Genomic DNA, 15,887 nt, shown 5'->3' on the forward strand with positions numbered 1-15,887 from the left:
TGTGATTTAGTATTATATACCTACTTTTATATTTTATAAAAACAATGTCTGTAATGAAGTGTCAAATAAGACCAGATACAAGTTTAATTGCCTTACATACATCACGTGCCATCTATAGATACGTAATACAATTGCATAGTAACCAGTCTGAAACTCTTTTTTAGTAATCCACGCATGAATGATAATAAAATCAGATCACTAAGTAATTTTTGCATACTTTATACTCAAACAAAACAGGCAACGATAATTCATATTTTATTGCGTTATTATAGATTGTATATGGATATGAAATATTTCATGTTTAAAAAATTAGTTAAACCGGAATTTAAATGTGTTGAATTGTTTTATTTAAATTATGTTTAAAACAAAAAGGTCATGTTAGTAAAATAATCGTATCAGGTCTTCATAAAAATGGACACGTTTCACATAATATTTCTATCATAATGAAAAAAGCTTAATATCGGCCCTGCATTTGAGAAAATATTATGTGTGTTTAAGGACTTTTAACTAACAAACAAATATTACCGTAATCAAAATAACACTTACACCTACTATTTAAAGGAGCCTTGGTAAAGCAATAATATGACAATTACATTCTCAATGCAAAGAGTTAAATTATCAAACATATAATTAGGAAAATGGACTTAGGTCAATAAAAGTACACCTGTTGGTCATTAGCTGGTTAACAAAACTATAACCGTGGTATAAACTCGCCCTAGCACGTAATTAAGCTAATGCGTTTATTACTGTTTTATTTATCATTAGACCTTTTCAATGCCATTAATTTGATATTCAAAAGCGATATGATATAGTTATTTTAAAGTTCTAATTTGTACCTTTATGATAATTACTTACGTACCTATAGAATTTAACATAATTGATATTATTCGCAGAACTATTCACGGCCTTAATTGGTACAAACTGTAAACCTAACTATAACTAAAACTTGGACCTACAAGAAAATTCAAAATAACACTTTATATCGAAATTATGATTCCAAAAGAAAAAGATACACAGGAACTAACATCTAAAATTATTAGAACACTAGCTTCCGCCCGCGACTCCGTCCGCGCGGATGTCGGTCTTCGCGTGGATGGTTATTTCTCCATTTTGAGTACCTCTGTCAATAACCTCTTATAAATATCTATTGGACCCAATTCCCAAATACGGCTAGGCCTATAATAATATGCAACGTGTGTTCGCGGTTCTACGGAACAACGTCTATGGATAAAACGGAAAAATTAAGATTAATTTTTTTCTACGTATTTTTCCAGGATAAAAAGTATCCTATTTTACGCCCAGGATAATAAGGTATAATTATACCAAGTTCCATCGAAATCGAACCGCTAGTTTTCACGTGATGCCTTCACATACAGACAGACAGACAGACAGACAGACAAAAATTTTTTTAATCACATATTTGGGTTTGGTATCGATCCAGTAACACCCCCTGCTATTTATTTTTTCAATATTTTCAATGTACAGAATTGACCCTTCTACAGATTTATTATATGTATAGTATATAGATTTTCTAATAATAATTTTAGATGAAATTATCTAACAATTTTAGATGATTTCGAAAACATAACTATTTTACTGAAATAAAAAATTATGATATTTTGTATAATATGGCCTAAAGTAGGTACATGTCATCAGTATAACATACGCTACAAGATATAAGTATGGTGAAAAAACATCATTTATGTAATGTAACTTGGATATAATAATATGTTAGGCACGTTACGAGAGAGCCGAGGGGGTTGCGGAAGAATTCTAACAAATACCCGCGGCCCCCTCATTAAAGCGGCTCGACGGAACACAGTGGGGTTTTAGTCGGTAAGAATCCGACATAACCCACGGCTCCTTCCCCGGGGGCCGTGGGTATCTTTGGAAGATTTCCCCACTATAAAAAAAAAAAGGCACGTTACGAGAGAAACAACAAACATCATCGACTGTTACAACCCACTCGTAGCAACAACAATACAATAAATACGTAAACTTGTCTCGTTCAAACTATTGGTTTCCACAAAGGCAGCAAACATCAATTTTCAAAAGAATCAATAATGTAAGTCAACATCGCTACAGCTCAAACAATTCGTACTGCGGATAGTCAAGTTTCGGAAGGCCAAGCCTCGAGGGAAGCAATCGTCACGCGTCTGCCAACCACGCGATTATTTATTCAGTAACTAATACTACACTTGACACACATCACGTTTCCTATATCGTAGCTTGCACGTGACGTCGGCGTATAAAATGGAGGTACGGGACGGCCAAAACAAAGGACGCCTTGTAAGTGAAGTACAATATGAGACACGTAGTGGTAGCGGCGAATGTGTTTTATTCTGTCACTTGTTAGAAAGAATCGTGTACGGAACCATGAGTCCTATAATATGGCGTTTACACGTGCGCTTATTTCTTACGCTCTTTAAAACTAAATAGGTCGTCATTTTTCAGACTTGTTTTATCTGACTTCTTTTGAACCGATCACGATCGTATCGCACACGTTTCTCAATCAGCTGCTGGTTTTGTTTTCGGTTTCCTTAATTTATGCAGCCGTACTAGAATTACGAAGCTGTTTGTCGTTACCTGTAACAAAGAAAAATATCCTTCATTAAACATGACTTCTTCGTTAAAAAATAAATCACATTATTTAATAGTGTATAGAGATCCAAAAAATTTATCTATATAAAATACACCATAGACACGTAATCCAAAATAAATGTCATCTATGCCTGGCTTTGGGCCCTGTACAGCTGGCACAACGAAAGCATATCCATTAGCATCGTACAGCGCTCGCAGTTGGCCATTTCGCTATAATTACTTCAGTCTTGTACTGAATATCAGTGTGAAAATGGTCGATACAGCGAGCCTCATTGTTTATACGCGTTATCGCAATTTGCAACGGGCGGCTATCGGCATGTCGGCTATTGTGCTTTTGTCAAAGTGGACAGCCATTTTGTTTGCACGCATCCCGTTACACAAAGTAATGGACTAAGGCTATAGGCATCACATTTCGAAATATGATTCTGTGTGTGTGCATAGCCCTGGATATATCGTTGGTACTTTGAATAGGTATTAGGTCTAATCTATTGTTTCCTTTTATTTATAACTTTGGCTTAAAAGTAAAGTTAGATATAACTAAGAGAATAGAGTAGGTACCTAAGTACTAAAGTCTTGTTCCCTTACTTCATATAATATTATCCAGTATAATTTATAGAATATGGGAATATTTATATAATAATAATTCTCTATCTTATATTCGTTAATTAGGTCTCTATAGATTCATAGTTAATTAAAAATAAATTCGCAAAGAAAGAAATAATGAAGTGCACAATATAATTAAGGTGAATTTAAACACGTCAAGCTGCGATTGATTTACGAACAGTTGAATTTCAAGTAATTAACTCTTTTGTCAATTCATTACTTGCGATTATGTTGTTCATTTAAAAACGTGTGATAAATGTTTAACGATTTTATATTGCAAGTAAAAAGCAGTAGGAAAATAATTGGTTTACTACATTGCTATTAAAAAAGCATACTTATTGTATTGTGGTATATAAAGGAAAATAATAAATAAATTGATTTGAATTCATAATAAATTTAGTAACTTTTTAATAAAATGTTAAAAGGTAAATATTTAAAAAAGCCAATGAACCATCGAAAATAACCTAACAAAAATCTCGATATCGGTTGCATAACGGCTTATAATGGTAACAAATGTAGCTTTTAATGAACACTGACAGGAGTAATCCTGCCATTTTTTAAATATAGTATAAAATGAGGATCCATTTTTATCCCTCACGACCGAACAGCGTCGGACTAAAAGCAAAAACTTTCATAATTAATGAAGTGAAATCATGCGATACGATGTGGAACACCACATGATTTTCGGAAATTATTGCCTGAATAAAGTTTTTAAATTATTCAGCGCTATCCCAATTAATAATTATACATTCCGACGGCCTTTTCGTTTCCTGCGTATTGCAGCTTCGGACTGCTTATTTGTGTTCACGTTCATAAGGCGGTGAATCGATTTAAATATAGAAAAAAAGTAACAGCTCTTATTTTAACTTACATGTTAATCGGACTACGCCTATACTTACAAATAGGTAGGTAACTAGTATGATAAATTATAGTGTTAAACTTTTATCATAAAAAAATAATTAGTGTTCCACTCGACCGATTTTTGTTGTGAACCCGCCTGAAATTCTCATTTTATGCGAATGGCGTCGCAGTAGTGACCTAGCAAATTAATCATCAAGTTCTATAATTACTGTTTTAATATTTTTTTAACCTATTAAAAATAAAATATTTCACAATATCAAATAAATATACCTACGTATTTATAGATACGTACATCAAAGTATACGAAAAATTCATTCCCAAACGAAGCTGTTTTATAACAGAATATAATAATGTTATTCCAACTCATTGAAACTGAGTTAACGAAATAATTGGCGATAGAGAATCAGTTTGTTCCCAGTTGCGTCAGTTTCTTGTGTCGGACGTCTTACCGATAATCCAATACTAGTTGTGCACTTGCGCCTGCTAAACAATAATCAGAAATCCTAACCAAGATTGCGGTCGAAAGTTAGCCATAAGTTAACTAACTCTGCGAACATCTCAAAGCCGCAAATTATTCGCCAAACTCGCCCACTTGCATTTATAAGTATACCGATCCGACCGATTGTTGTTTTGGAATATTATTTTCAATCAAGAAATAACATGAAATAAAACATAATCAGTTTATATTTGAACTATGATGAAAGAGTCGATACCTTAAAGATTTTTTCTATTATTTGAACATATTCAATTTAAAAAGAAAGATTTTATGGGTTCAAATATTCTTGTCTAGACAGTTTTCAAATGACAATCTTAAGAAATTTGCTATCCACAGTAAGCGTTATAAATCAAGCTTATGCCAACATCATTATGAAACTTATAAAGAAAAGATCAATTAGGAAGATTAGTTGGTCTCCGATGTGACGTCATAGCAAGCAAGGGGGAAGGGTGGTCGTGGGGTGACGTGTCGAAAACGCACAATATCTCTTTCATTCTTGGTTTACGCCTGCGGGTATAGGGGGACCTCCCAGGAATTAAAACCCTGCCATACGGACGAAACAAAATTCAAGGATAGAAACACATTTAGCGTTTTAGTGCGGCTTTAAGTGCGATTCGAAGTGTCTCGATATGTGCAGTGTTTAGAGCACATTGTGAAGGGTATGCAATGCAGTTAAATGACGCTGTTCTTGCACTGTCTGTATTTATTTTAAACGGACAGAATTGTGTATATTCCATAAACAAGTTGTTCCCTTTTGGTAAACAAGTGCTATGTGTACAAATACCATTGATATGAATTATGGTTTATGAATTTAATTCAGGTATAGTTCATATCAAAAATGTACCTATAAGTTAAAGATTATATAGATAAGGAAATATATGAATAAAATGTCATACAATCCATATTGCATAAAAAAACCATCAAGCGATGATAATTCCGCCGAATTTCATTTTCTTTCGTTCATATTTCATAAACGATAAAAATGTCATTAATGAATTTCAATAAAGATCCTCCTCAAGATAAGTGGAAACTTTTTGTGGCTGGCTTACTTGATTAATTACTTCAATTCTTTGTAATCTTATCCATAAACTCAAACAAAACCACAGACTCAAGAAAATTAAGTCAATTATTATTAAACAAACAGAAAGAGCCTACCATCTACCTATTTAATACACGACTCAAGATATATCCGGACAGAAAATATACATAAACTTCAAAATAGCCTCATAATATTATCAGTGACTTTTATTCATGCGGACATAAGAGTTAAAGTCTACGCCAAGAACATACTCACGACAAATTGCTTAACGTTTATGAAAAGGATAAAACTTTTATTAGCCCATACAAAACAATGATAACAAATCGATGTTATCAGCGCAGGAAGTACGAAGCTTAGAAGATATAAGCTGCCATAAAACTGGGCTCAGGAACGAGATGGACCAATTTAGCGTATTTAACTGCTATCTTCGTTGAGATAGCGCACTGGGAATTATTAGTCTAACAAAATTGCGGGTGATTTTTCTCGTCTAAAGTTATTTACGCGATTGTATCTTTACAAAAACGTCTCAATTCAACTAACGAACGCTAAATCACCCTGGATTCAGCGAGATTTGTTTTAGACCCTTATTTGTTTGTGATTCAAAGTTATGTAACCGAGCTCGGATGAAAGATACTTGATAAGTATTCTTCATTTACATTAAACTAATTAAAATATAGCTTCCTATGTCAATTATTAAACTTTATTAATTATGATCTGTGATAGAATTTTATTCGTAATCTTATAGTTATCCTAATAGAATTCTATATAATAAAAATAAATAGATAGCGTGAAGAGAAACACTAACATTATTACAAAGAAACAAGTGAAATTGGAGCTCAAGAGTCGCTTTGAAATTCTTTGTAAAATTCCCATTAAAATGTCGTAGAAAAGGACTGAGTAAACGTTGAAAACAAACAAATATTGTACGACGTGGGTGTGGCGAAATACGGGGTGTGGGCCAGTCAATGACCTCCACGTAATGAGTATGGTTTAAGTTCTAATTAAAAATTACATGCGATTTAAAATATGCGTGCATGCGGGTTTGTGAAACATTTGTTAAATAAATTGTCCTTTGAATTTATTCCGCATGAAATATGTTAAGACTTGGGGTTGAGTCGAAAAAAGTATAAGTTCATGTCATGTTTTTTCGTTTGTCACAATCCGGTTGTGAGCTACGTGCTACGATGTTTTCGAAAATTTTTAGTATGAAATATTTGTTTTATAGTTTGCGAAGCTTAACAATTACCTATAGCATGCCACAGAACACAGTATATAAACGAAAAGTAACATAATGTCACAGATAATTTCAAGAAAAGCACTCAATAATTTATCTCGTATTACAGCTTACACTATTCATCAATAATTCTAAACCTATTTCACTATGTATAAAATTCACGCTAATCATCTCTCGCATTGCTAACGATTTTAAATAAATCGTAACATAAATATAGAATGGTTCTTCATTGTGGTGTAAGGCTGCAACTGACTCACGGTTCCGCCGCCTAACGAAGCGTTTCCGTCACCATGCCCGGGACGTTCTGCATTCAATTTTAATTGTTCTTATATCGCACTTCAGAATAAACTGCGTACTGCATTTATGATATAATTAAAAGAAATAAGAGTCGTTGAAAACTTTTAAGGATTAATCATTAAGTTGCAACTCACTTTGACTGCGCATGGACGCAAAATAATAATAAGAACATGAAGAATGATGAAACAATGTTAATATTGTAATTTTTACCCAAAATATAAATTTGCTATTGCATTATGAAAAAGAGATACTTTTGGCCGTAAAATAAGTAGATGTTCTTGTATCAAGAAAAATCCATCGCGAGTAATATTATATTTTCTGCTTGGCACACAGACAGCCTGACAGTTGCTTTCTCATATTTTATATTATAATAAACTAGCGGTCCACCCCGGCTTCGCCCGTGGTACATATTCACGTTTTCTCTTCATAAAAACCATCCTCGTACTTCAAGGAATATAATAAAAAAAGAATTAAAGAAATCGGTTCAGCTGTTCTAAAGTTATGCGCTTACCAACACATTTTGGGATTCATTTTTATATTATAGAAGATGTACAAAACGCTTCAAATTATACTTACAAAGGAATAGGCTTTTAAAATGATAACCATACTAAGTAATGTATCCAATACTAAAGCACTTAATTTATACAGGAATTAACCACTTGGCTACGTTCCACAAGATGCATATGTAAAGACAAATTAATTTTCACCCAACACTAGCTAGCATCTGCGACTTTATCTGTGCTTTATTAGAATTATCATTATCAAGAGCATACATATAACACAGCAATCCAAATCAACGAACTTTTTGCATTTAAAATTTAACACCGCAAACTTTATACATTTATGTAATGGGGCTTTCGTTATTTCTCTACATCTTAACTACGACGACATTTACCGAATATGCTAATACCCAAAAGTTTGGTCGGTGTTGACATTGCGTGACAAACAAGCAATAAAGTTAAAATGTCGCGGTAATAATATTAATTAGGAGTGTATTGTTCTACAAGATTTTCAGTAATAACTTATTAATTAACTGCGAACGGATTAGAGTTGTAATCTGGCTTGACACCGTATCACACTTAGCCGCCTTGGCGGTATGGTAATTGGTTGAAGTTGTTGATGATTTACAACTAATATTATCGCCAAGTTTCGAGGAGTTTGATTAACATCGTAGCACCTATTTATCAAAATCTTGTCTGTCATTTGATTTAAACTTTTAATATTATCAGCTATTAATAGAGGGACTTTTAACTTCATCATGATCGCATTTATTGATTTGCAGTCCTGGCTATATAATGTGAATTTGAAGGGATACAACTACTTGCAATTACATTTATCTACGTTTACGTGGAGACAGTAGAGTGATCAACATACAACTTCGACTTCGACAGATAACGAAAGATTTTTCTTTTGTATTCTAACATTTAACGTTTGGCATTTTGTTTACCACCGTAGTGTTGTAACACATCTAGCGTATATTATCGATTTATGACAAAAAATCTATTTCATATTAACGTTGATTTATTTATTTTGTTTCATAAATCAGATTTATATGTAGTTGTTGTTGCAAATAATAGATGTAAATTTTTTACCGCAGGAAAATAAAACATACCACGTGGTTGTTTTATTTGCACTATGTGTTTTAGTTTTCGTTTGTTGTTTATTAATTTCTCTTTCAGATTATTAATAAATTCATTTTGTTTTAGATTTCCAGAGCTAAATAAAAAATGGGTATAAAACGTGAGACATGAGTTGATTGGACGCCGCCACAATTTGCAATATTGTGTTCACTGCATTTCGAGCCTACGTGTTATCAAGATGGATACTCTAGAAGAATTGTGCAATCTTACGCTTACGTTTTTTTTTTGTTCCTGTAGATAATAAATACATTTGATTAAAGAGAGTGAATTTTTATTTTGAAATTTTTTACACATAAGTTACCTACTTTAAATGTGTAACTATGTGAAAATTAAACGGTTGATTAAATGACAGTTCTCATAGATGAGAAACTACTATTGAAATACATACTTAATATACATGCGTTTTCAAAGAAAAACCCGCATAGTTCCCATTCCTGTTGGATTTACGGGATCAAAAGTAATTTTTCCAAATTTCATTGTAATCGGTTTAGTAGTATTCGCGTGAAAGAGTAACAAACATCCATCCTCACAAACTTTCGATTTATTAGTAGGATGTTAGGAAAATGTTTTCATTAAGACTGTCCTTTTATTAACTTGTTAAAATGCTGCATGATTCCTTCATGCTGACTGTGCCTTTCTCCTCACTCCTTTAACTTTATCATCATTTCCTTCTTTATTTTAAATTACATTTCAAGTTTTAAAATTTCTTTTATAATGTACTAACTTTCCGCCCGCGTTTTTAAAGAAAATCCTGCACAGTTCCCGTTCACGTGGGATTTCCGGGATAAAACCTAACCTATGTGTGTATGTACAAAATTTCATTGTAATCGGTTCCGCAGTGAAAGAGTAACATCCCTTCTCACATAATTTCGCATTTATTATATACGTAGGATTAAACAAATAATGTATTCAACTGAAATTAATTATAAGTTTTGTTTTTTTATTATTTATTATTTCACGAAACCGTAAATGCAAAATACATTCACGATTTTATCGATTGAAGCACATCCATCACTATCACCTTCTATCTATTTATATACGTACCTATCGTAAAAATGGTGCCATGACTATGTTGAAACGTAGCTTGTTGTCTATAGCTGTCTCATTCTTTCATACGACGTTTTCTTTAGATAGAGAGAAACAAATATATGTAAATTGTATACGCTCGATACAAGTACTCTATAGGTTAATTGCTCTTAGGACTGAGGTGTGCTGGAATATTTAGTATGTCATGTCAAATTACGTCAGTCAAGAGATTGACAGTGACGTGACTCCCGGACGGAGGAAAATCTCGTGAGGACGGAAACTATCGACTTTATTCTTCGAAACCGACACATGTTTGAAAGTACATAATATACGGTATACCCATAATCTATTCGTATAATTTTATTATTTAAATTTCCTAGTTTGAACCGCTATTGAATATCTACTTAGATTTTTATGTCCTTGTCGAATCATTCGAACCTTTGTTGAATACCTAGATTTTTATCTCTTTGTCAAGTCAAGTTCTGTCAAGTATTATGTTTTGTTGTTGCTTTTTATTTAAAAGCAAAAAAACATTACAAAGGCTAAATATCAAAGGTAGAGTTGTAAGTGTATTTAACAAGAATTATAAAAGAATTCCACGAGCTTAGATTACAAAATAAAGTACAGATGGAGCATGACAACCGCCCGTCGCCCTTGTCAAAGAAAATACGAAATCAAAAACAAATACGTCGCTGCACCAGTGCTATAGCGCATTATAGTGTCATGCAATACGTCAAAAAGGGTTTGCAATTTTAGTAAAAAAATGCCGTCTTGTGATAATAAAACGCTGTAAAATTTGTTCCCGAAAACAAAAAAAAACGATAAAACATCGTTTCACAGGTTTTCTGTAGATTATTTGGCTGATTTATTTCTTTAATACGAATAATAATTTTACAGATATGAAGGAATACAAAACTTCAACGTATGTTGCCAGTATTTTGGAAATGAATTTGCCATTTTTATTGGTAAAACGGTAAAATGGTTAAAGGATCTTCAGGGTAATGCTGTTGGATTTTTCGATCGTGAATGTGATTATTTGTATAGTGCACTACAGGTTCATGATAATTATTAGATTATTTTAATAAGCATAATACATTATTTTGTTACTTTTACAAAGCTTAAAAACGTCATAGTCGTTTTCGCTAGCGATTTAATTTATGTGAACTCCATGATGGATATGATGAAAATAAAGTGTCCCGTATTCTCGACTAAACTACCGCTATTCGTATTCATATATTATGAAAAATAAAAAATAATATAATTATTATAGTTAATATTGAAACTTTTTTTATGTAATTTATTTAATAAAAAATTGAATACAATTTTTTTGTCCATATATAACTTTAGTAGGCAGGTACTTTATGTAATAAAAGAATTTAAATAAAAATTAAAACTTGACTTCTCATTTATGTATATTAGCCTACGTCACTACCGCCACTAACATAATAATTCAGATCATTGCAATGAAACTTCACAACTCAAAATCGGTCCAACGGTTTATACTGCAGGGCGTGTCAAAGAAATATTATACATACATCCATAAACTCGAAAAACATAACTCTCTTTTTTTTGTAGTCGGGGAAAAATTTGGGAAATTTTTCAATATCTGGCAACATTACACGCACACAGAAGCACCGTGTACGTACAGTGCAGCGGCGAAATGACAGCACACATAGCTTTATTGAAAATGACGATAAATTATTCGGTTTAGTTCGGCAACGCTCCATCTGTCTTTTATTTTGTAATCTAAGTCCACGAGAATCCTAACCTTCAGTCATTTGGGTACATGTCTGTCTTTCAAAGTTTGAAAAAGGCCTAGAAATTGAAAATATAACAATGTATAATATGGAACAAGTCTGTAGAAGTAAAAAATTTTGAGCCCTTTGTGTTTAGTTTTCTACGTTATACTAATTTCTTTCGCAAACTGCATTTTATTTATATTATTATTCTTATAACATGATTGACGTAATAAGAAACAGTTGCACACCATTCGAAGCAATGACGGCATGACGTAGTATGGCGTTTCCTCTTACGAGTGCACTACGAGTGACTCATTCATTACCGGTTCTAGGTTCACATCCAGAAAATAATATCATTTCGTGATTTCGTGTCTCTTAAATAGATTAACCATGATTCATCAGCAAAAGAGTAACTGTAATCAATCATACTTATAATAAAAATACAATCAAATAAATTAAGATATCTATCAATTATTATCTAACCATGTCTCTTGTAGAGCAAAAGATTTAAATTCGTATCCACATCCGCTTTCTTTGGCGATATAGTAGCAACTTTGGAACATCGGGTCTTAGCAAAAAAAAAATCAGATAAATGTGGAATGACAAATATTTTTCTTCTCCGCAATTATAACCAAGAAGAGGTTCTTTTAGGAAACTTTAGGAGCCCGTTACACTGAACTATGCAAGTTTAAACAACGTAGGCGAGGAGCTAACGCGGTTATATCGTAAATAGACTAGAACTTACACTCACCGACAATTAAGTTAAACTCGCTTAACTAACAAACGAGCCCGCTAAGTGCTAACTCGGTATCAATAAATCACTTTGTATTAAACATGCTGGGAATCGTAACTGCTCTCCAATTTTATGACATCTTATGACATTTTTAAGGCTGCTTGTAGTAGGTAAATGTGGTAACTAAATTAATACTGTTTTTACAAGGTTTTTGCAAACAACATAGAACCACTATTTTAGTAAGTATTTTTCTGCTCATATTTCTTATATTCTTACTTATTACGGTCCCTAGCCGGGGCAAAGGGCGTCAATAGTAGGTACTTCGAAATGCATCTCGATTTTGGGCAACTCGTTCTATCACTTTATAGGTATGCTGCGCCTTCTTAATTTTCCATGACAGATAAAAAGGCAAATAATTGGTTCCTAGCAAAAACTTTATTAAGCAACTCGAACGACAAAGCACGAATAAAAAAAAACATAGAATGAATATTCAAGCATGGAGTGAAGGAGCAATGTACATGCGGGTCACCATAGTATTGTGTTGCAAGAATAATTATGTTTATTTACATTCCGTTTCGTTTTATTATAATTTATTAAAATTCAGGGACGATACTAATATTCCAGCTTTACAATTCACATAAAGCAATGTTTATACGAAAAAGTTCAGACAAAGAAACTCATAAATTATGGATAAATTTAACAGTACATTTACGTATATTTACATTTGGCAATTTAAGTACTTTCTAGCTAGTTACTTTATAATATGTATTTAATGAGCTCCTTGTCATGGTTCGTGTATCATTTGCATATTTTTATACAGCCAGCTCTTATACTGCGCCTTTCTTTGTAGTGGTTTCGGGTTTCGTACTAAATATTCAAATTAAGGATCTAATATATTATTACCTACGTACAATATAAGCTGGTGAAGCACATTTTATTTCAATTCTTGCTTTTGTTGGCAAAAAGCTGATAGTTCAGGATACATCGCCCATTTTTGCAAGTGACTACTATCAAGCTGATTTTCCGTTTGTAGCTTTATTTTGATGAGACACCGAATAATTTCGTGTACGAAACTCTCGATTGTGGTAGCTAACAGAGATAACAAGGATAAAATTTTTTGATTTGATGGTTCTCAAATATTTATTACGCAATTTGTAGGACAATATGTCTGTTGAATTATATAAACATTAACTAAGTGAAAACAAAAAAAAATCAGCTTGTTAGTAATCATTTATGATGACCTCGTTATCGATACACTTTGGAAAGGGGGACTCTTTGAACAAACCATAGATTTTGTAGGACAAATATTTTTTCGAATAATTTAGGTAATAATTTAGGTAATCTTGAGATTGAACAATAAAAAAAATTCAGTTAGTAATAAATATTTGAGAACCATCAAATCAAAAATTTTTATCCTTGTTATCTCTGTTAGCTACCACAATCGAGACTTTCGTACACGAAATTATTGGGCGCCTCATCAAAATAAAGCTACAAACGGAAAATTAGCTTGATAGTAGTCACTTGCAAAAATGGGCGATGTATCCTGAACTATGACTTGAAATTTACCAACACAAGGCCTGCTCAATACTATCTCATGTTTTGTTTTAAGTAACGAATCTAAAACTCAAATATAATCAAACCCATATATATCAAGACATAATTCGCACACTACCATTCAAATATCCGACCATTTTTACAAGCTGCCACATAAATGATGTCACTTGGATAGCAAACTCTACAGAATTCATTTTTCCGATACGTTCAGCGAAATAGATTACTAGATTTACTGCATCTAAGAATGACGACAATATCTAAAGTGACTTTTCCTTATAAGATGAAGAAAATATAAGATGGGTAGAGGCCGAGGGCTGTGTTTGAACTGGCCAGTGATCAGTCACTGTCAGCGATAGTGAAAATACAACTCGGTATTTCGAGAGATCGTATCTTTAATCGAGTTCAGCTTGAATCGATGTGCTCTTAATTTTTTTCTTTCCCCACCAATGGCCAGTGATTTTTCTTACACAAATAAAATGTTTAGTTTATTTTTTGCACTATTTTGTAGAAAGATAACCTACAAAAGTCTTTTAATATTAATTAGTTTATGAATTAGCTTTAAAATTTGTAATTTGTGGAATAGAGCACATATACAGTTTTTTTATAAAAACATTATGTGCAGGTACAAATTGGAACAAAATTTATTACACACCATTTTTAGAAAGATTTAACCTGAATAGTGCTAGGCGCTATATCACGTCTTAACTGCCATTTCACTCTTACCTTATTCAAATTTATCAATGAGCCTTACATTTTGTCCGATCAAAACGGCCCAGATCGAAGAGCGGAATTTATTACTTGAGTGAATTCAATTGCATTAAATACGAGATTTATAAGATTCTCTCAGCGTTCTTTCAGTCAATGCTAGTGACCCGTATTATGAGTGAGCTACAATGAATCAGATGATATCTTTGGTGCATTAAAGTATTCTCTGCAACTGAACGTTATTTTATATGGTTTTCAGTTAAAATAGTTACTGGCATTACTGTTATATTGTTATCTTTTAGTCAAGATCCATCATAGAGTCAACTCAATAGATGTGTTTTATTTCATTTTTTCATTAAAGTAACTAAAATATACTTGAATTTTAGCAAAACGATACACGAATATGGTGAAATAGATATTAAATTCAATAATCACAAACGTCTCTGTGTTTTAATATTTTTAACAGAGAGCATTTAAGCGGTCTAAAACATTTGTGAAAGTTAACAAAAGTAAATGGAGGACAAATGACAAGTGCAGTGAGATAGCAAGCCACAAAGTGCTACGGAGACGATGCGGGCGCCCTTAGTTTTTGCTGCGTGACTTTTTCCTTAGTTCAGTCGCATTTGCATCTTTATACAACGTCGTGAATAAAGATGTTTCCGTTTAGAAGATTTATGCTACTGCAACTGTACACTCTCGCCGATAGCTTCATCTAGATAGCTATTGTGTCATGTGTGCTGTGAAGTTTCTCAGTTTTTTTATTTTATAATATGAAATTAGATAATATAAGTTTGTGATTAGATAAACCTATGAAACCTATTGTATAATACTAATTACATATTATGTTTTATTGTTACAGTGCCAGTGTCGATTGGCGACGATATTTTTAAGGCAAGAAAATAGTCGTATAAAATTATATTTCCGTTAAACACGTATATATACATTGCATGGCATCAATGAATCGATGCGTAGGCACCCAGAGGTCATAAGTGTGTTTTTTTTTCAAACAACAATGTGCACTTTATGCTCTACGTCAGCTGAATCATCCATTTATCTAGACATCACAGCGTCGCAATCGTAAAACAATTGACGTATAATTTATAATCCCATAACCATATATCAAAAAGAACAATGCTATCGCAACCCGGCGTATTCAAACAATACCCCGGTTGAACGGATTATCGGAAATGACTTATCTTTCCTTTCCTCTTTACTATCCACGTAAAACCGATAAAAGCAGATGTTGCAACCATAATCTACGAACTTTGGAAACTATTCTCGAAGTGTTATAATTTCTTTTCCCATTTTGTTTGTGTACTTTACTCGTCTGATTTAACCTGACTTTCAATTCGGAGTTTC

General features: G+C 32.7%; 1 protein-coding gene across 2 annotated transcripts in view; it reads right to left on the bottom strand.

Annotated features, from left to right (window-relative positions):
- The window catches only part of LOC123698986 (semaphorin-1A), a 234,839-nt gene that overhangs the window by 201,318 nt on the left and 17,634 nt on the right, over positions 1–15,887 (bottom strand). The window lies entirely within an intron of this gene.

This window comes from Colias croceus, chromosome 17, assembly GCF_905220415.1.
Source record: "Colias croceus chromosome 17, ilColCroc2.1".
Lineage (NCBI taxonomy): Eukaryota > Metazoa > Arthropoda > Insecta > Lepidoptera > Pieridae > Colias > Colias croceus.